We start from the raw sequence: 21,620 nt of genomic DNA, 5'->3' as shown, positions 1-21,620 counted from the left end.
TTGTTCATTTCTGACTAGTTTGATGAAGCAGTTGAAAATACAGTACAATCTTTGGAAGGACAAAGCTATTTATGGTAAAATCAAAGCAAGACCATCTAATCGAGCAGTGTTACCGCTAGGTTCAAGCTCGTTAAAAAATAAGCCTGCACCGAGAAAATGTTTCCACCCGCGTTTAAGCTCGTTAAAAAATGAACTATTCCCTGGTAAATAACCACTGTGAATGTAGTTTTTCAGCCATTAAAGCCTTGGTCGTGTTTGCACCGTCACCTCCACTTTTTCATTGGCCGATCATTCACCTCCATTTGATTGTTTACCCATTTTGAGGAACAACTACGAAGAGTGATTTCACTAGCCATCCTTGTGACACTACCGTGATTGGAAAATTCCAAACCTTACCTGGAATCAACTGCTACCCATTTTATCACTCGTTCCTCAAAAGACGAGTCTTCTTTAAGCTCTTTTCAACTGACTTGTAAAATATGAAAAGATTGCCGAGTCCTTGGCCTTCCAGCTCGTTAAAGGGACAGGAAGTGCTATCCCTCCTCTAGATTTTAATCTTTTTGGACCTGAGGGATTATTGCACAAAAAGATCGAGCACTTGTTTTGTTCGGCTCGTTAAAGCTATTGAAAATTCATCCCTTCTGTATTGTTTTATACTTTTTCGGACTTAAGGGATTAGATGACGAAAAAGGAATTTTGGAGTTACCTTTACGTACCCTTTCAGACTCTCTAAAAATGAAAAGGACCGAGTTATCTTTGTCGTTAAACTCGTTAAAAAGATTAATAGCGACAAACTTGTCTTTAGACGAGAATGAGTTTCACTATCGCTAGGCTCGTTAAAACATAGCGATGGGTTTGCCCAAAGGGAAAATTATAGAACAAGCATATGTTATCCTCCTCAAACTTGACAAAAATAAAGAGGTACTGGTCAGCAATGACTGGGGAAAAATTGGGAAGAAAACTCAAAGAATCTTTATTGGTAGCAAGTCGCTCTTGAACATGACACTTCCGCTCCGTGTCTGAGTCGGGTTGGGTTGTTTCATTCACCGGTCACATTGCCATGGTCACACCATACCATCTACATTTGGGGCTAACGCTACCAATCCATCACATCAGTGTCGCCGATATGTTCAAGAGAAGTCATCCAGAAAGGCCACCTGTGTCCCGCCCACTACCATACATTATACTCCATTCTTTCATGACCGCCACCCTGAACCGTATATCATCACATCGTTTTCACCTCCATCAAAATCATTTGCTCCGTTCCGTGTCATTGATGTGGGATTCATTAAGGCCCTCCTATGACGGATCGCTTCTTGTCGACATCAGCTCATTATCCAAGAAGTTGGTCTAGGAACACCCCATTCAGTACTTTGAAGCTTGCATGCCTCAATGGCAAGTTTCTCACTTTCGGCGACAGGTTTACATCAATGACCTTCGACCAAAAGATTTTGCGTGGTTTTCGACGCCAAGTCCTTTATTCACACCACATGAATTGTACTGCAGTACCTTGAGGATCATTATCATTATCGGTGATTCCTCTCGTGCTTGTTAACAGTTTACATCATTGACTGGTAATCAAGTGATGTCTTTCCATGTTCGACTTCAAAACATTTCTCACATGGATCGACTTGTACTTCGAGTGAAGATCAGACGAGATTGAAGACCCTGGATCTAGTTTCATCCATCCAGGCTGCGATATATATTCAGGAAAATAAAGACATTGAAATGTACAGCATTGCAGCACAGATAATCATCCTACCAAAAGGATGATGGCTCTATCAGAATCATCAGTCTACCATCATACGATTGGCTGTCCTATGTACATGAAAATGAATTTATAAATCTGAGCATGGGAATGCCCGCCTCAGCTAGATCATGAAAACAGTATGAAGATAATGTATTGTATTGTATCTTATTACAGGTCTCCTCCCAACATTGAAAGAACTTCGGATCCTCATAATAAATCATTTCACCCGATAAACGGCCTCATACTTTAGGGGGCAACTGTTATAGACATTTTTGTGCCTTGCAGCTCCAAGCATGAAATGTCCATAAACCAAGGGCTCCTAAGTCCCTAAAAGTGTTGTTCTAACCCCTAAAGGAACAAGGTCAACAAATTACAGCTTCTCCCAGAAGTTCTCCACCAGAAACTGCTCAGAATAAGTCAAAACAGGATCATTTCAGCTGCTCCACTAGCCAAGTGCATTGCATAGCACCTAAATCCACTGGCTAGGTGCGTTGCAACGCACCTAAATGCACTATCAGGGTGCGTTGAGCGGGAAATGACAAATGGCAGTGTCATTCCGCGAGGTGGAGAGACAATGGAAGCTTCCAGAATCTTCTCCTATGACACTTGCCTCACTGAATTCGACCAAGGATGAGTAAGAGGCCTTCAGTCTCCAAGTGGAAGCAAGAACTGATAGAGAGAAGCCACTAATCAAATCACAAGCTGACTCATCCTCCTTGCATACATCTATATATGGATCCCTCATCCCAGAGATCCAGAGGTTGGAATTTTGCACATTGTAAGGAATTTCTGTTGGTTTTGAGATAAACATCAGAGAATTAGGTGATCTATGTTTTGTTGGAGGTGAAGAGGGGCTTCTTTGTTGGGAGGTTGATGCTGGGTCAGGAATCATCGGTTGTAACTCCTCCTGGATCTTCTTGTATATCAATAAAAACTATTTGAGTTTCTCCTCCATGCTTTTGTATCATTGATGCTTGTTACATTTGTATGGTTAACTTAAATCTAATCCTAAGTTATTTATGAATATAAATCCATGTCTTTGTATAGTTTTCTTCTTCTGTGATCTTACAGGTACCTGGTGAAGCTGGGCAAGTAAGGGAGCAGGTAGCTGGAAGCTGTCAAAGAGGAGAGAGATTGGGTCAAAGGACTAGCGCAAGACATAGTTTGGTTCTTCCTATTCCTCTTTGTTTATAGTTCATAAAGGAGATACAAAAGTAGTTTTCTCTATTTGTTTCTAAGGCAGCTGTCACACCTTAGTGGGATAGAGCAGTTCTAAATAGACACTTTTCCCGGTAACAGCCACCCCATTCTGTTGTGGGTTATGAGGTGCCGTCAACTCCTGTTTAATTCCTTGTGTAGCACAGAAGTCCTTAAACTCTTGAGAGACATACTCTCCACCATTGTCGCTTCACAAGGCCCTGATATTCTTTCTTGTTTCTTTCTCAACCAAGGCTTTGAACTCACAAAACCTTGGGAGGGTTTGATCCTTCTTCTGCATTAAATAGATCCAACATCTACGAGAAAAATCATCAACGAACATCACATAATACCTTTGTTTAGCAGTGGAGGTTGTTGAGAATGGTCCACACACATCTGTATGAACTCGCTCCAAGATTGCTTCAACTCGACTATCTTAATAATGAAAGGAAGATTTTCCATACTTACCCAAGGCACAAACTTTGCATGTGTCCACTTTCTCAAGTTTACCTTTGGGAAGTCGGTAGAAATATGCTGCATGATCTTCAAGGCCCCCTGGTGCAAGTGGCCCAACCTTCTATGCCATAACTCGCCAATATCTTGGCTTTGCACTAATTCTGCTTTGAAACTCAATGCAGCACAATCATCTACCTCTAGCTTGTAGAGATTATTCACTAGAATCCCAATCCTCTTGGTATGACCCGTGGCTATGTGTCTTAGGAACACCTTTCCTTTATTGAAGACTACATCATAACCTTTGTCTTCCAACATTGCGACCGATACCAAATTTTTCTTTAGTCCAGGCACATACTTTACATATATCAAGGTGATAGAAGCTCCATGCTCCCTCTGAAAAGCAATTGTGCCCACTCCTAAAACACTATACCTTTCATCCTCACCCATCTCTATGAGTATCTTGAGGTCTTTATCCTCCAAGGTACTGAATAAACTTTTATCACCGATAATGTGGAATGAGGCTCCACTGTCGAGAAACTTACCACAACCCATCATCGATGAAACCATGCATGCGATGAGGGTGAAGTCCCTCTCGAACTGAGAGGCCAATGCCTCACCTTCGGATCCTTCTGAGGATTCCTTCTTGGACTTCTTCGATGGGACATTAGTCGCATAATGACTTATCTTGTGACAATTAAAGCATCTCACTTTTGATTTTTCACCCTTCTTCCCTCCATGAGAAGAACTCGATTTTGGATGAGAATCCTTCTCCTTCCCTTTCCTTACCTTACTCTCTAAGGCCAGATTTTCTTCATCCTCCTTGGATGAAGAACCATCTCGTTTGCTCCTCCTGATCTCCTCTTGCATGAGATCCAACCATAGTCGTTCCCAATCCGACAGTTTCTCTCTTCCATTCATCGAGTCTTGGTAGCTATGCCAGCTCTTAAGAAGACCGAGGAGAGCAAGACTCACCATATCATCATCAACTATCATTATTCCTACACTTCCAAGCTCATCTCTGCAGGTGGTGAGCTTGTTCAGATATGTAGAGATCATGTTGCACTTTTCACACTTGATTTTCCGAAGCTTGTCTTTCAACGCCAACTTCCTCTAATCACTGCTGATCTGATATACGTCCTTCAATCTCTTCCACATTGAAAACAGAGTCTCCTTCCCATGGAGACTCGAGACAATATGGTCTCGAACTCCCTCCAGAAGAATCCTCCTTGCTCTCACCTCACATTTCTTCCATTCCGCCAATTCTTGGGAATTAGCTATTGTTGGCTTGGGGACTTCTTTATCAATGAAGTCCTTCAAACCATTGTCCTCTAATACCACTTCCATGCAATCCTTCCATGCTATGTAATTCGAGTTTCCATCCAGGGCATACTCAAGTCTTAAGCCATTGAACGCCATTGGTGAACTTTGAGATGTGATAAGAAATAGATTTTGTACCTACAATCAAGAACTTAAACCTTCGAACTTCTCCCTTCATTGTATATTGTTCTCCGCTTTGATCACCTTTGCTCTGAGACCATGTAGAAATTCTCACTGTAGATTAAACTGATTATGCAATGTACTAAAGAAAAATACTTAATCTACTTCTACTATCAAACTTGCGAAAGCTTAATCAATTTGAGCAAGATCAAACGTAACACATATAATGGAGAAGAGGAAACAATCACACATGAAACACAGAAGAATACTCTGGGGAAAGCCTCAACTAAAAACCTCACTATCTGTATTATCATAAAGGGTGGAAATACATCAAGATTACACAAAGCTTTATCTCTCAAGCTATCAAGCTCTCAGTACAATCCCTCACTGCTGCTCATAGACATAATAGACAACACATATGCCTTCTCCTCTGTCCTCCAAGCCTCCTATTTCCTTGCATTGTTCCTCTAGGATGATTCACCTTCAACCAAGTGGAACACTACTCTTACACACTGTAAAACTACGCAATCCTCAAGGAACCTTGTTCCTTCTGCATGGATGAGTTTCATTTATAGGAAAATTCCTCCAACTGATAGTACAATGTCCCTGTCTTTAAACTCAATTGGGTCTTTGTCTAAATTGACATGCATGAGTTATGTATGAGAGCATATTCAGTTATCTGGAGTACACTAGTTGCATGCATGCATGCATTAACTGGTTGAATTCACAATTAGTTCCACAAACTATTTTGAACTAATTTAACTAGACTTAACTCAGTTAACTGAGCTAACTAATTACAACTCATATACAACTCATCCTTATCTCCTTAATTAAGGGATAACTTCCTCAATCAAAGGGATAACTGTTGCATGTATTCACAAAGACTTCATGTTTGATTTTCACCAAATAATTAACTTAAGATGAATTAATTAATTATTTTCCAAATAGCTAGTGAGACTAAATTCGAATTTTAATTCTCAATTTTAATTCAAGGACAGATTAAAATTGAATTATATACTGAAATGCTATCTATAGAAATGCTATTTTTAGCATTTCTTGTTTCTATTTTCAACAAATACTCCATCTAGTAGAAGAAGGAACTCGTGGTGCATGTGGCTGATTTTGCTGTCATCGCAGGGCACCTGTACAAAATGGGCAAGATGAGATACTGCGAAGGTACATACCTGAATTTGAACGAAGTCCGATCCTCACGGAAGTGATCCGGATTTAAACAGGAACGCAATAAAATACAGAGATAACCATAAAGACAAATATGCAGCGGAAATAATACTTCATTTCATTACTGTAAAATACTGAAATATGCTTACAAATAAAAATGGAAATAACCCAGCTAGGGCGATGGTAGCTTATCTCTGAGAAGAGATGTGTCGGCTACATGCCTCTGAACTATTCTCCAAAAACTGCGTTACAATGAGGCTCGAGGGCCTATTTATTGTTGAGAAACAATGGAAAACCCTTCACATTCCAAAACCTAACCCTAGAAGATGAAACGCCAAATTGTGAGCCCCGTTTTTGGGTAAGTTGGTACATCAACTTCCCGGGGTCGCGAGTTGGTCGTACTATCTCCGTTTGACGCGCATGATAGCCCGTTGGAAAGATCTCTCCGAGAACTACGACGGAAAAGATGATTTTTAGATAAAAAAATCACTGGCAGTGGATTTCCAAAAAAACGTCGTTTAGGGCCTCAAATCAGCTCCGGAAGTTTAGGACCCGAAAAACTGCTAAAAATAGTAAACTGTGCTATAATTAAGGAAATAGAAAAACTGAAAGAGACAGTTGTGGGGGTCCAAATGGGATAGGTGGGTGGCCACCAACATCCACCTGGATCATTCCTCCCCCCTTAGGAAGCAATGGTCCCCATTGCGTTGAGTTCCTCCCTGAGATGAGGAAGCTTCTGCAGAGCTGGGTCTCTGGTGAGCTGTTCTGCAATCTTTGATGTGTCCAGAAATGGTGGGGAGCATGGTCGGCGACAGTCCACATTAAACACTCGGCGCAAGCGAAGAATGGGGGAATGCTGTGCTTCAAAGCATTGTTTCCCGTAGCCTTGTTACTGGTGTAAGGACCATGTCTAAGTGGTTTGAGTTTCTGATGGGTTTTGGTAAGGTGCTCCCTCTGCAAATGTAACCAAACTTTGTTGCCCACCTGAAACTTGTGTGGTACCCCTCCGGGTAAGGAGAAGTTGTTCCTCTGTTCTGTCACGACTGTATCCATATGTTGTTGCTGCTGTGTGGAGGAACCCTTCGCGGGGGTCATGGATGTAGCAACGATCTTCCCCTTACTTTGGGAGCGAACCAGACAGAAAATAAATTTCCTAGTCTGTGAGATGAGCTTGCTGCCTTTCTTAGCAGTGATCAAAGAGGTGGCGGTAGGTGGGGCTACCTCTGGTATCCTGTATAATGAATTATCCAAAGAAATGATGACAGCACGAGGCCTTGACTCATACACAGCATGTCACCTCCACAAGTATGGCTGGCCTAATAGTACATCACAAACATCCAGAGGTGTAACATCACACAATACCTCGTCTGTGAAGGGCTTGATGCTGTAGGGAAGGCGGCACTACTGGTGAACTTTGAGATCTCGTCCTTCCTGAAGCCAACTGATACTGTACGGCTGTGGGTGTGGTGTAGTTGGTAGGCCCAACCGCTTCACGACCTCTACTGAAATGAGGTTCTTTTGACTGCCACTGTTGACAATGAATTGCAGCGGTGAACCCTTCACCCACATCTGTGAGTGGAAAAGACGTTCCCCCTCCTCTGGATCTTCGGGCTCATTTTTCTGGATCTTGGCAGTAGCAATAGTGGCGCTGGGATTCGAATCAATGATTTGCATCCCTTTGTCATTCCCCTTGTCGGGTTTTGACTCAGAGTCAGAACATGCATTTGATTCGAAAGCCTTCAACTCGGCCACCAGCGACTGTTTGGTCTGACACTCACTTGTGTTATGAGTGGGACTCTTGTGGAACTCACACCACTTTCCGGTGTCCTTCTTTGGCTTCGTGGTGTTGTTCTTTTATTGTGGCTTCTACGGGTTGTCTTGGGTCACCCCGCCTTGGCTTTGTCCTTTAGGCTTTGGATTTGCAGATCCAAAGTCTCGCTTCCTCTATTTGAACATTTGCTCGATTTTGACAGTGTATCGGTATGCTATGCCGAGTGAGGAGATGTTCAAGAACTCCATATCTTCCTGGATGTATCTATGTAGGCAGCCATGGTATTTGAGTACCAGATGTAGCTCAGAATCTTTGATACTCAATTGTGTGCGAAGGGTATGAAAAATGTTTGTGAACTCCGACACATCTTGGTCTCGTCCCTGCCGCAGTGTGGTCCATTTGATGTATTTGTCCTCATAGCTTTTGACAGGGTAGTACTGCTCCTTGATGGCATCCCGGAAGTCATTCCAAGTGGGTGCGGTTGAAAATAGTGAGCCTGTACTTTCATCCTTCTGTTCGCAGTAGGTTTCCCACCAGTCCTTGACATGGGGGGCTGCTTTGAGAAGAGCGAAAACAATCTTTTCCCGACTTGAAAATTCATGAACAGAAAAATACCCATCGAGTAGATTTAACCATTTATCTACAGAATCTGTGTCTATTTAACCCTCAAAGATGGGGATTTCAAAATTAACCTGTACCTTAAACGGTGTGGCATTTCTAGAGTAGCTGTTGGAAGCCGATCCGTTGCCTCTAGGTAGCCGCTGAAGGATTTGGGCAAAGCTATCCATCATCGCGTTCCTTTGTCGCTCGAGGGCTTCTTCGAGCAATATTTTGATAGGATCTCCTGCCCCCTCGTTTTTCTTCTCATCTGCCATGGGAGGACAATCCGGATCAGGAAGTGCATGGGGGCACTGTAGGAGGACACTATGCAGGACGAGCAACTGCGCAAAAGATTCTCTGCACAGGGTTGTGGTGGCCAACCCTTCATTAGGATTTCAAAAGGATAGGTAAGCCATCGTGGAGGAACTAGATGCCTTTGAATCCACAAATGACGCTACAACCCTTCGAAAAGTTGGCAATCAACTTCTTAGGACCTATCAAACCTCAGGAAAAAATGGGTGTGTGATACATCATCACCGTGACAGAGTACCTAACTCATTGGGTGGAAGTGCAACTGGTCAAAGATTGCACGACTGCCATGGCTGCGAAGTTTTTGTTTGAACACGTGTTGACTTGATTTGTCTGTCTGGAATTCTTAATGAGTGATCGCGGTACACATTTCCTGAACGAAACCATTAGCGCGCTAATAGAAGAGTTCGCGGTGTATCATCAGAAAAGCACACTGTGTCACCCACAAGCCAATGGGATAGTAGAAGCATTCACCAAAATATTGGAGACTGCACTAACCAAAGTATGCAACACGTAGTGGAGTGATTGGGACCTGTGCATACTTGCAGTACTATGGGCTTATAGGACAATGTGCAAGAAACTGATGGGACAAACACCTTTCTGGTTGGTTTATGGCATGGAAGCTATCATGCGAATGGAGTATATTGTAACTAGTCTACGCATAACATTGCTCACAGGTATGACGGACTACGAAGCCCTAGAAGAGAGGCTCGCGCAGTTGGAAGAACTTGAGGAGGAATGGTTCCTGGTTGGCTTTCATTAATAGGTGCAAAAGTGGTGTGAGAAGGCCTGACACGATTGCTATATTAAGTTGCACACCTTAAAGGTAAATGATTTAGTGTTGCTGTATGACAGTGAGTTTGATAAATTCCTGAGAAAGTTCAGAATGCATTGGTTGGGACCATACATTGTTAAGGAGGTCACAGATGGAGGTGCGGTATAGCTAGTCAAGCTAAATGGAGAGCCTTTCCCATGCAAAGTGAATGGAAGCCGACTGAAGCCCTACATGGCTGTCCTGGCTATTTGACTAGCTGGCAGAAGCACAGTCTTCACTCTCCAAGGATTCAGACGGAGGTGCGGGACTTTAAACAAATGCAAGGGACACAACATAGATGTAGAGAAGTAGTTCCGACACCACGGTCTTGGAACAATGCGTACAATAGATCTAGCAGGCAACAACTCAGTGCACTGCTGACCTTGCAGCAGTTCGAGCAGAGTTGGAAGGACTCTATGCAAAGATCTTCGTGCCGACTGAGTGATTCGAGGGTGAGTCACGATGTTTGTGTTAGTGGTCTTTTGGGCATGGAATCCCCCCAAGGCATGTTTTGGGGCTTAAAGCTCAAGTTTTGACCAAGTCTTTTGTAAAAGCTCCGCGAGTTATGGGCGCGGAGTGCGAAGTTATAATAGAGTCACAAGGTTGTCTGCCCTCGGTTTTGTAATGTAATGTCAGTGTGATAGATATACCCATGGTTCGTGGACCATGGGATTATATAAATAGAGTGAGGCTCTAAGTGTATAAGATAGCGAATAACATTAGAGCATTAGAAGTCTAAGTGATTGAGTCAAAATGGAAAATGTGTCTTTGGGTCATAGAGTAGGAGAAGGCTATGCAGCTAAGTGCGTAGAGGCCTAGTAGTTTGCAACTGAGTGCGCAGACCCCTACAGCTGAGTGCGTAGGGCAGGTCTAGTCTGTAATCATTGGAAGCATTAATAAAGAGAAGTTTACCATATTTCTATGTATATTTTCCTGTTTTAATGTATGATTGGGTATAATTTGCAAGTATACTGTTTATTTGTTGTGTAAAGTCATATGAATGTTTTGTATAAATAAATATAATGTAAGACAACCAAGTACACGAAGGTAATTAACTGGTATAGGGAGAGAAGTAAGATCTCAGGTAATACCATAGAGCGCTACTCTAGTAGCACGGAAGCTCCACAGCCCCTGGTTAGGGCTACGCGAAGGCAATGTATTAGGGTGTCAGGAATAGGGAAGTGCGTGAAGTGACCCGTGCGCAGTGATGAACAGTTGGACCAGTCGAACCTCTCAGACATCTCAAGGGTGCGGAAACCTGGTTCCAGTACCCTCCCATACTACTTTAGGTAAGACCTTGGTTCGTGCTCCACAGAATGTTGCTGAAAGTGCCAGTAGTATTGGGATTTGTTTGGCTAATTAACTCCAAAACTGGGTCAGGCTCCAACAAGCCAACAATGCAATACTATTCTATTTAGCACTTATGTTTGGTTGTTGTTTTGTGGATGAAATGCGATACTCTTATTTAAATTTGTGTCCATGAGTTCCCATACACTTGACCAAAACTTCCCGACTAGTCAAGAATCTCGATCAGAAATAATAGAAGTGGGCAACCCAAAGTGAACCCATACATTCTGGAACAAAATTTTTGCAGTCTGTTCAACTGTAACCTATTTCTTACATGACATCAGCACGCACTTTTTTCTAAAATGATCCACAACAACATATAGATAATCATGACCTTTCATATGATTTGGTAGGCCCCTACAAAATCCATAGAAATACTTTCCTAAGGATGAGAAGGTATATGAAGTGGAGTGTACAAACCCAATTTCCTATTGCTAGGATTTCTAGTAGCACACATGGAACATCATTTTATATATCTTAAAATAGTTTCATTCATATGATGCCAATGGCAATATCTCTGAATTTGTGCAACTAATTTTCCTACACCAAAGTGACCAACAATAAGAGAGGTGTGGGTTTCCCCTTGCCATTGAATCTTTCACCCCGTGGAATGCATAAATTGCCCAGAGGATACAACAATTTTTTTTATGAAAATGATAATCCAACTCTTCAACATTATTTCCTTGACTCAAAGTTGCATAAACATCTTTAAAATCATCATCTTGAGCATACTCTTCAATATAACTTCCAAGCATGATTGAGTTATTCTTAGGAATGATAGATGCATTAACAATAGGCTTTGATAACATACCAACAATTTTTTTGTATATACCTTTCTTGTACATGATAACCAAATGAAATTATTGTTGGAATTCCATCCACCTGAAATGTTTAGCTTATTGTAGCTTGGTTTGTGATTGTAAATATTACATAGGTTGATGGTCAGTATGAATAATCGTTTCTTTACCCATCAAATAATGCGTCCATTTCTTCACGCTTTGTACCAAAGCATACAACTATTTATCATAAGTTGGATAGTTAATTACCACATTGGTAAAGGTTTCAGAATGATAACAAATAGGCTTACCATGTTGCTTGAAAAATGCTCCCATGGCATAATTTCTTGCATCGATTTCAATCTCAAATGGCTGCTTAAGATCTAGAAGTGATAGAACTAGTGTTGTACTAATTTTCTATTTCAAAGTGTCGAAGGCATTCTGTTGCTTGCCTCCCCACTGAAAGACATGTTTCATACTTGTCAAAGCATGTAATGGTGCTGCAATGAGTGACAAGTTAGCTATAAATTTACTCCAATATTGGGCTACTCCAAGCAATCTCTCAACTTTTGTTACATTGTTGGGTTTAGGCCAATTCACAATGAATTCAACTTTTGAGGTTTCAACATTCAATTCACCCCCTCCTACAATATGACCCACATAAACCAAAGAAGTTTTCCCAAATTGACACTTAGACATCTTCAAATACAATTTCTATTTTTTCAAGACATCTAACACTTGTTCACATGTTCGACATGATTTTTGCGAGTCTTACTAAAAATTAGAATATTAGCTAAGTAGACTATGAAAAAATCATTAAGGAATGGTCTCAACACATCATTTGTAACTCTCATGAATGTTGCAGGTGCATTGCAATGCCCAAATGACATAAATAACCATTCAAAGAAACCTTATTTTGTCTTGAAAGAAGTTTTCCAAATATCATCTTTAGCAATCTTTATATGATGATAACCACTTCTCAAATATAACTTAGTGAAGTAAATAACATCCTTTAAATGATCTAGAAAATCATTAATATGTGGAAGAGGATAATGTTTTATTACCGTGATCTTGTTCAAAGCTCTAAAATACACACACATGTACCATGTACCATCCTTTTTTGGAACCAAGACAATATGATACCCACAAGGAGATGTGCTAGGACTAATGACCCCTTTGTCAAGTAGCTCTTGAATTTTCTTCTCGATTTCTGCATTCTTCAAAACTTGCATTCTGTACATGCCAAAATTTGGAAGTGGTGCATCCTATTGCAAATGAATCTCATGTTGGATTCCTCTTTTAGGAGGCAACCCTTAAGGTCCTTGAAACATCTTGTCATAAGTGTTAACAACTTCAACCAAATCATAATTAGGGGAATTTGGAGGTCTAAAATGGGCCTCATATGGAAATTATAAAATAATAGTGGAAATAATAAAATAAGATTATATTACATCATCAAATTTTAGAGGGGAAATAGAAAAAACTACTTTTTCAACTTGTATTTTCAGCGTATCTCCCTATTGGTTTACTCATATTTCGAGCGGGAACACTCATTGGATGCATAATTTGATTCCTCATCCAAGGAGTACCCATGTTGCATACTTTATATGGACCCTACTACACAAAAAATGAGGAATATATGAAAAACCTGATTGCATGACCCCTTTGTCAAGTAGGTCTTGAATTTTCTTCTTGATTTCTGCATTCTCCAAAACTGACATTCTATACATGCCAATATTTGAAAGTGGTGTATCCTGCTGCAATTGAATCTCATGTTGGATTCTTCTTTTAAGAGGAAACCCTCTATGTTCCTGAAGCATCTTGTCATAACTGTTAACAAATTCAACCAAATCATACTTAGGGAATTTTGAGGTCTAAAATGGGCCTCCCAAGGAAATTATAAAATAATAGTGGAAATAATAAAATAATATTAGATTACATCATCAAATTTTAGAGGTAAAATAGAAAAAACTATTTTTTCAGCTCATATTTTCAACTTATCTCCCTATTGGTTTACTCAAATTTCGAGTGGGAACACTCATTGGATGCATAATTTGATTTCCCATCCAAGGATTACCCATTTTGCATACCTTTGATGGACCCTCCTACACAAAAAATGAGAAATACATGAAAAACATGATTGCAATAATGTTTTTTCATGTAATTCTCATTTTTTGTGTAGCAGGTCCATCAAAAGTATGCAACATGGGTAATCTTTGGATGAGGAATTAATTTTTTCATCCAATGAGTACTTGCATTTGAAATATGAATAAAACATTAGGGATATAAGTTGAAAATACGAGTTGAAAAAGTAGTTTTATTGTTTTATTATTTTTTAATCTTTTTACCTTTTAACTTCAAAAATGGGTAATCATCCCCCATGGTTGACATCATCATCTTAAATCCTATTGGTTCTTATAAATTTTATTTGCATTGTAAATTTTCTAAGGAGGCCCATTTTAGACCTCAAAATCTCTGTAATGGCTTGAGTTTAGAATCAATACAAGAAAAAAGCTTATTGGTGATGGTCGAAAAATGTCACCATAAGCTCACTGATGAGGGTCAAAAGAGCCTTTGTCACCAAAAATTGAATGTCACCAAAGGTGGCGTCACCAAAAGTATAGGTTTTGTGGTGACATTCAAGGTCTTTCACCAATAATGATTTATAATAATGGATAGTAACCATCACCATTTCAGTTGAGAAATGGTGACAGACATTAGCCCGTGTCACAAAAAAATTGAATGTCACCAAAAGTATAGGTGTTATGGTGTCATTCAAGGTTCATCATGAATAATGATTATAATAACAGACAGTGACCATTACGATTTAATATGAATAAAAATGATGTATTGTAATATACCTTTCATGGGTGTCATTTTTGATGCATATATATGGTGATGTTAGTTGACCGTCACCATTTCATATTTTGGCGAGGGTTGAAAATTGTCACCATAAGCTCATTGGTGATGGTCAAAAGAGCCTCTATCATAAAACTTGAACGTCATTATTCGTACATATATATGGTGGTATTCGTTGACCACCACCATTTCATATTTTGGTGAGGGTCGAAAAATGTCATCATAAGCTCATTGGTGATGGTCAAAAGAGTCTCCATCACCAAAAACTAATAGTCACTATTCCATATAAATATCAGGGCACGATGGAATTGAACCACCATCCTCCTGCTTGTAAAGCAGGTGCTCTTCCATTGAGCTAGCACCCTTTAAAGAATTATAACTTGAAACTTTATAATTTTTAAATTATACAACTTTAATAAATTATAAAACTTTGTAAAGTCTTGGAAAATATTTAACTAAACAAACAAAATAACATCAAAGTTACAAGTCCCTACCTAATGGTTGTGGAAGTTATGAAAAGTGGGTGGAGGGAAAAATAATTTCGTGTGAAATACTCAATATGTTTAGTTGAATACTCAATTAGAAGTGAAACTTTGAAGACATTTATAACATATAAATGACCTATAATTATCAAACCTAAAATCTGCAATTACACTAAAGATTGATTTTTCACCTTGTGAATCATGTAAATTTGTTGTGACAACATAAAAATCTTCCTCTAAAAGATTGATTTTCATGTCAAAAATAAAAAGAAATGAGTACATATGATGCAATTATGAATAATGAGCTACATGCTTGAATCCTACTGGGTATGGGGTCTAGAAAACTAATTGGGAGTGCTTCTCATTATTAATTAATTCAAGATGTTAAAATACAATGATAAATAACAATGATCCTGAAATGTAACCACTAAACATATGTTAAAATTGTAAGCACAAAGTTTGGCTAATATTTGTTACACCAACAAAATATTCAAGGGGCATTCAAACACTTCCAAATCCACACCAAGCATGAGTATCCAAAGATGCAATTGCATGGATACAAACAAATCACTCTCTACCTCTCAATGATAACTATGTCCTCCCACAAATACTTCAACTAGAAAAGGGGTGTCAAGACAAAAACCTCAAAGAAAAAAGAACTACACAATACAAAAATACACTTCATTCCCCCTCTACCTTTATATAATAGATCTAGGGGAATAAAAAAAATATCTATAGAGAATAGGACTAGAAATTGCCCCTAAAGGTGCAAAGATACACCGAAGGAGTAGAATGTGTCTGCCCAACCCAAGCTTGCAGAGACACCTTTGATGTAATTACGTTGTTTTGTCTCCATGTAGCTAAAAAGAGGTTAAATTCTCTTGAGAAAACTTTGTTGCAAAGTCTTCCATTGGCATGATTATTTTCTTTGCTAACAAGAGGATATGCTCTGGTTCAGGAATTCATGTTTCTCAAAACGTTTTGGATGCTCTAATAGTTCCACTGAAAACATGTAAAGAGGATATCCATAATTCTAAAGGTAAAGTTTGTCTTGAGTTGTTTGTTGGCCAAAAACAAAATTCAAGTTCAACCCAAGTTGCATCCTGACCAAAAACAAGTCTTGCATCGTTTAATGAGGGAAATCATTTCTTTTGACAACTACACCATTCATGATGTCTCAGAGTTATTAGTGGTTAATTTCATGATCTATTATCTTTACTGCATAAGGTTAACGACTGCACCATCTTGTTTTCTGTATCGATTTCTTGTAAAAGACATGTCTCAATCTCATCATGAAATATAAGAGGATATCTATTGTTCAACAATTTGTCTACTCTCCACAAACTATAAGTTTTTTTTCTTTTACAATAACTATAATTTAAATATCAACGAAAAACTCAGTATACTAGATTCACTGTTTAGTGGAAGCTTCTAAATGGGGCTCTGCATTTTCCATGTGCCTGTCACTTTATAAGGGCCAGAAAGTCCATGGAAGAATGAAATGTTACATCATGGAAATGCAACTCAATAAAATCATTTAAAATGTAAAATGAAAACTATGATAGAGTAATAATTTCATATCTGAATAATTTTTTTTTGTTTTTGTTTTACTAAAATTAAGGGTTCTATAAAACAAAGAGTACAAGATTAAATTTTTATCTGTGAAATAAACATGCAATTTAATGAGCTTTATGTTCATATTCAAAACATGCGTTCTTTAGAAAAAAATAAGAGAGAGCTTTGAATTTCAGAAATTAAGATCACTTTAAAAGAATGCCCATCTTCATGATAGTTTAAGATATGCAAAAATGTATATTAGAAATGACATCATCACTAGCTAATTTCGCTAAGCACAAGCATGCCATAGGAAGATATTAAATGGATGACAAATTAATGTCAAGTGAGATATAAATTAGTTGAAAGAAAAACATATGAAGAGCTTTGAAAGAAATGTTTTTTCTTTAACCTTATTAGAAATAAATGCAACTTTAAGGACTTTTTCACCCAATTTGGACAGATTCTTACTGATAACTTACTTTATTTTAGTTTCATTCACTATTTGTTTACTAGGAAACTTGCTTTGCTCAGTGCTAAAGAAACTTTTATAAAATTATATGGCATATTTGGATTACTGCTAAATTCAAATTATTCTCACTAAAATCTAATATTTATGGATGATATCATTTAGTGTGGAAATTACGAAGGATTCCTTTGCAAAATTTGTTGGGGTAGAAGAATGCACTTCTCTGGTTTTATGGAATAAGTCTATGCTTTTGTTGATTTTGGCATCACGTGGAAATAAATCTTACCTTTTTGTTTCTTGGTAGAACTGACAACTCCCTTCTCATACTACTTAAAATGTACAACTCTAAACCAGGTCATGTAATTAGAGGAAACTCTAGCAATTTATTTAAATAGACAATACCTCCTGACCCTTCTTCCTTGATCTACATGTAGTGGTGTGTTTCCATTTATGCCAGGTAGCATAACTACTGTTGGGTGTTGGGCATGGAATCTCCCCACAACATGTTTTGGGGCTCAAAGCGCAAGTTTTGGTCAAATATGTTGTAAGACTCCACGAATGGTGGGCATGGAGTGTGAAATGTACATTGAGTCATAAGGTTGTTCACCCTAAGTACTGTAATGTCATGTCAGCCTACCCATGGTCTGTGGACCATGGAATTGTATAAATAGAGCGAGGCTCTAAGTTGTGAAGAGAACGAGAGAGATGAAGAAGGAATGATCTAGTAGCAGATAGAGAAGAAGTCTAAGTGTCTTGGGTCATAGTAGTATGAAGAGGCCCTATAGCTAAGTGCGCAAAGGCCTAGTATAGTCCGCAGCCGAGTGCGTGGACCACTGTAGCTAAGTGCGCAGGGCGGAGTCAAGTCTGTAACCCAAGAAGAGGAATAATAAAGAGAAGTTTGATTCCAAATATTGTGTATCTACTTTTGTATTACTTTTTATGCATTTATACTGTTTGGTTTATCGTGCCCACTTATATGAATACTGAATATTGTTAAGTATAATTAGGCTCATATAGTTAAGTTAAGTAATTAGATAATATCAGGTTAATAGTAAGGAACTTGGGTAATAACATGGATTGCGCCTCAAGCAGGGTTGCGCAAAGGCAGCATTGCAGGATGTGAGGTATTGGTAAGTGCGCGTAGCAACTTGCACGCAGGGTCCAATCGCAGACCACCAAAAACCCATCAGACATCTCTAGGGTGCGGAAACTTGGTTCTAGCACCCTACCATACTACTTCGGGTGAGACCTCAGTCCACGCTCCACGGAATGTTGCCAAAAGGGCTAGTAGTACCAGGATTTGTTTGGCTAAATCATCTCTGAACCTGGGTCAGGCCCCTATAAGCCAACAAATGGTTCCGTTGCCGGGACTAGGATCTGCATAAGGGATGTCTAATGTCGTGTCACTAGGATCCAACAAATAAATAAATTGAAGGATGGTTGGACAAGAAGATTCACGAGTTCGTGGCACAGGAAAATAGGAATCCATGAGTACCTAAGGAATAGTGGTTAGAGCGCTACTTTTTTTCCGAAGAAGAGAATTCATAATTTCCATTAATTTCAGAAAATTACATGTTGTAGATGCTGAATGCATATGCTGTAGTGTGGGTAAACCACTTACAAAACAATACTTCAGGAGAAGTATGCAGAAGAGCCCTCAAACAGGGCAGCAAGTAAATGGGTATGTAAACCCCAACAGGAGGATACCCCTACCCATTCAAAACAAAAATAACAGAAAATAAAACTATAGCTCCTGAGGAATGTGCAGAAAATTCGATAATGGCCGCCAAGTCAAAGGGGAGAGGCACGAAATGGTAGAGAGCAGCCAAAGGTAGCCACACCTCCCCCACCCCCTCAAAACTCTCCACCTGAAGCCGAGGAAACCAGAGGAAGAAACCACCATATATCCAAAGAAGCCCGAAGAAAAACCGACCAGAAACAGCCATGGAGAAGCGGCACGAATCGATGCAGAGACAGACTCCACACCTCAGATCCCTCAACGCTCCCCATAACTGCAGAGGTAAGCCAGCAAAAAGCCAAAAAAAGGACCCAGAGCCGCAAGGGAGTCCATCAGATCCCAGCCGGAGCAGAGACGGCTCGGTCCGGGGGCAGAGGCGGCTAGGGCAGCCACCTCGCCCCCACGAAGAGAGTCAAGAGGCCCAACAATACCCCTCCCTCGCTCCGCGGCTCAGCACGAAAAAGCCAAAAGCCAAAATTCCTTGGTGAGACCGCCAAAATAGAGAGTCGGAAGTTGAGCAGGAGACCGCCGAAAAACCAGAAAGATGTGGACACACTCCGCCGCCGCCCAACTCAAAGCACAATGCAAGTCTCCGGACCTCTGCTGAAACTCAGAGACTAAGCAGTGCAGGCCACCAACCCGGGCTCGTCAGACGAAAACGATGATTGGATCAGAGTCGCGCTGAGGAAACGGCGCAGGGGAGGAGACCCACAGGAGATAGGGGAGCGAAGGCCGAAGTCGAATCCTCGCCTCAGGCTACCGGAGTCGCAGATCTCCAAACCCCTCCAGCCGCAGCGAAACCCGGCACAGTTGAATCACAGAAGGTTGGTCGCACGTCGATGAGGCGAAACACCAAGCGATGGCGGCAAGAAGGGTGGCCAGAGACAGCGGCAAGCCCTGCCGCCGCAGGCGCAATGGCAGCAACCAGAGCCGAATAGAAACCCTAGGTTCTCTGCAACTCAAAACGGTTAGAGCGCTACTTATATACAGAAATCCATGAAATTTTCTTTGCATTCTTTCCTTCTAAGCTATATGAGTGGATCGCAAAGCTAGCAGATAGTCAGGGAATGTGTAGGCTCGACAAACCAATTGTGTGGACTCTGGAATTAATGCGCAGGCTAGAAGCGTCAGGAGATAAGATCGCACGAGCTGTGGACCATTGGCTCGATCAAATTATAGGAGGATTTATCATTGAGTTCACAGTAGATACGATCGTCAGCTACAGTGAGGTGGAGTGATGCTTCCTCAAAGGACCGCGAGGTAAGTATATTAAATATTTGAACACTTGGATTAAGATGCTATTGTGTGAAAAGCGGGTTATGCGAATAAATTAATGTTTGGGACTACGCGAAGTGGAAAGACCTACAGAAGTGAGGGTAGTGAAGAATTAGAAACTAGTCCCTTGATTTCACCCTCATGGGAAAGCGAGGAAGAGCTCACGAAAGTCTCTCTGAGAAGCGCGATCAGTCTGATAAGGCAGGGAATTCCATGCTTACCACCTCCATCTACACCGCCACCCATCTCACCCTCCTCACCTCCATCTCCACCCACCCCACCTCCACCACCACCATAGTTCAGTATGGCAAGTGCGATCAAACTATAGGTATTCAGAGGATTAGGGAATGAAGATCTGGACCAATTCTGGTTCGTGGTAAAGGCAGTATGGGAAGCACAAGGAGTTGTGGATGACAATATCAAGAAGGCTCTACTGGTAAGCGCATTGCAGGATCGCGTATTAACATGGTACATTAAGCATTATAATGACCATCCAAACTTAGGAATCACAGAAATCCAGACCGCGCTGAACAGGGAATTTAGCAATCCAAAGTTGGAGACACAAGCAATTATCATGTTTAAGGAGATCACGATTCTCCCAGGTGAGACCCCTTGGGATCTGGACCAAAGACTGAAGAGTATGATTCGTGAAGCCAACATGAATTTTACATATGGACAACATAGTGCATGGTTTGTAGCGTCACTAACACTACATTTAAGGATGGCACTGTCACAATAAAAGATTTCCATCGAGGCCGTAGATTTGGAGATGGAAATGAGATTGCATGAGACCCCTATACAAGACCCTGGTCTGGGAGTCCAAAAAATCTACGCACAACTGTAAAATCTATGTTCGGAGATGCAGAGTTTGAAACAGGACAGGACACCTCGGGCAGAGGTGCGCGAGGAGGTATGGTGCATAAAATGCAAAGGCCAGGAGAATGACAAGGACCATTGTCCAGTGTTCGCGAATTACTTGGCAGGGGGAGGGTCAGTTCCATTAAGGGTTGTGGCATAAGCAGGACCGAGCATGGTGCTTGCACTATGGTGCGTGATCTGTCAGATAGGAGGAAAACACACTATGGATAATTGTCATCTATTGCAGAAGTATACACAAACATCCCAACAATTGTTTTGTAATTTCTACAGGTCGGTAGGCCATGATGAACGCACCTGTAGAAGCTATGAACTAATGATGGTTTGGAATCCTGCCTACAAGGTGTAGATTGAAATGCGAGCCCTCGACCCCAATACAAGAATGGTGTGTGCTAGATTTCAGGGGCGTGGACGAGGTCAAGGTGGAATGGGACCAGGAAGGGGTTGCAGACAACTAATTTGTCACAATTGTGGAGGGCCAAGGAACTATGCTCATGATTGTACAAAACCGACAAGGACATCATGTTTGTATTGTACTAAGTTTGATCATGAGGCAGAAGACTGCCCTACTCTGATGGCAAGGTTGCACGAAAAGGGGTACTCCAGCCTCCTCTGACTCAGAATTTGTAGATGATGAAGTCTAAGCCACAGAAGAAGACCCGAATGTAAACATGATGCTCAGGAGCGGTATGACCACTGGCAATGATAAAGGTAAGCAATCAAAAGAAAGT

The sequence above is a fragment of the Pinus tabuliformis genome, chromosome J (genome assembly GCF_031772625.1).
Source record: "Pinus tabuliformis cultivar Carrire ecotype Pingquan chromosome J, CPIR1, whole genome shotgun sequence".
Classification (NCBI taxonomy): Eukaryota; Viridiplantae; Streptophyta; class Pinopsida; order Pinales; family Pinaceae; genus Pinus; species Pinus tabuliformis.
Note: the sequence above shows the minus strand (reverse complement) of the source record.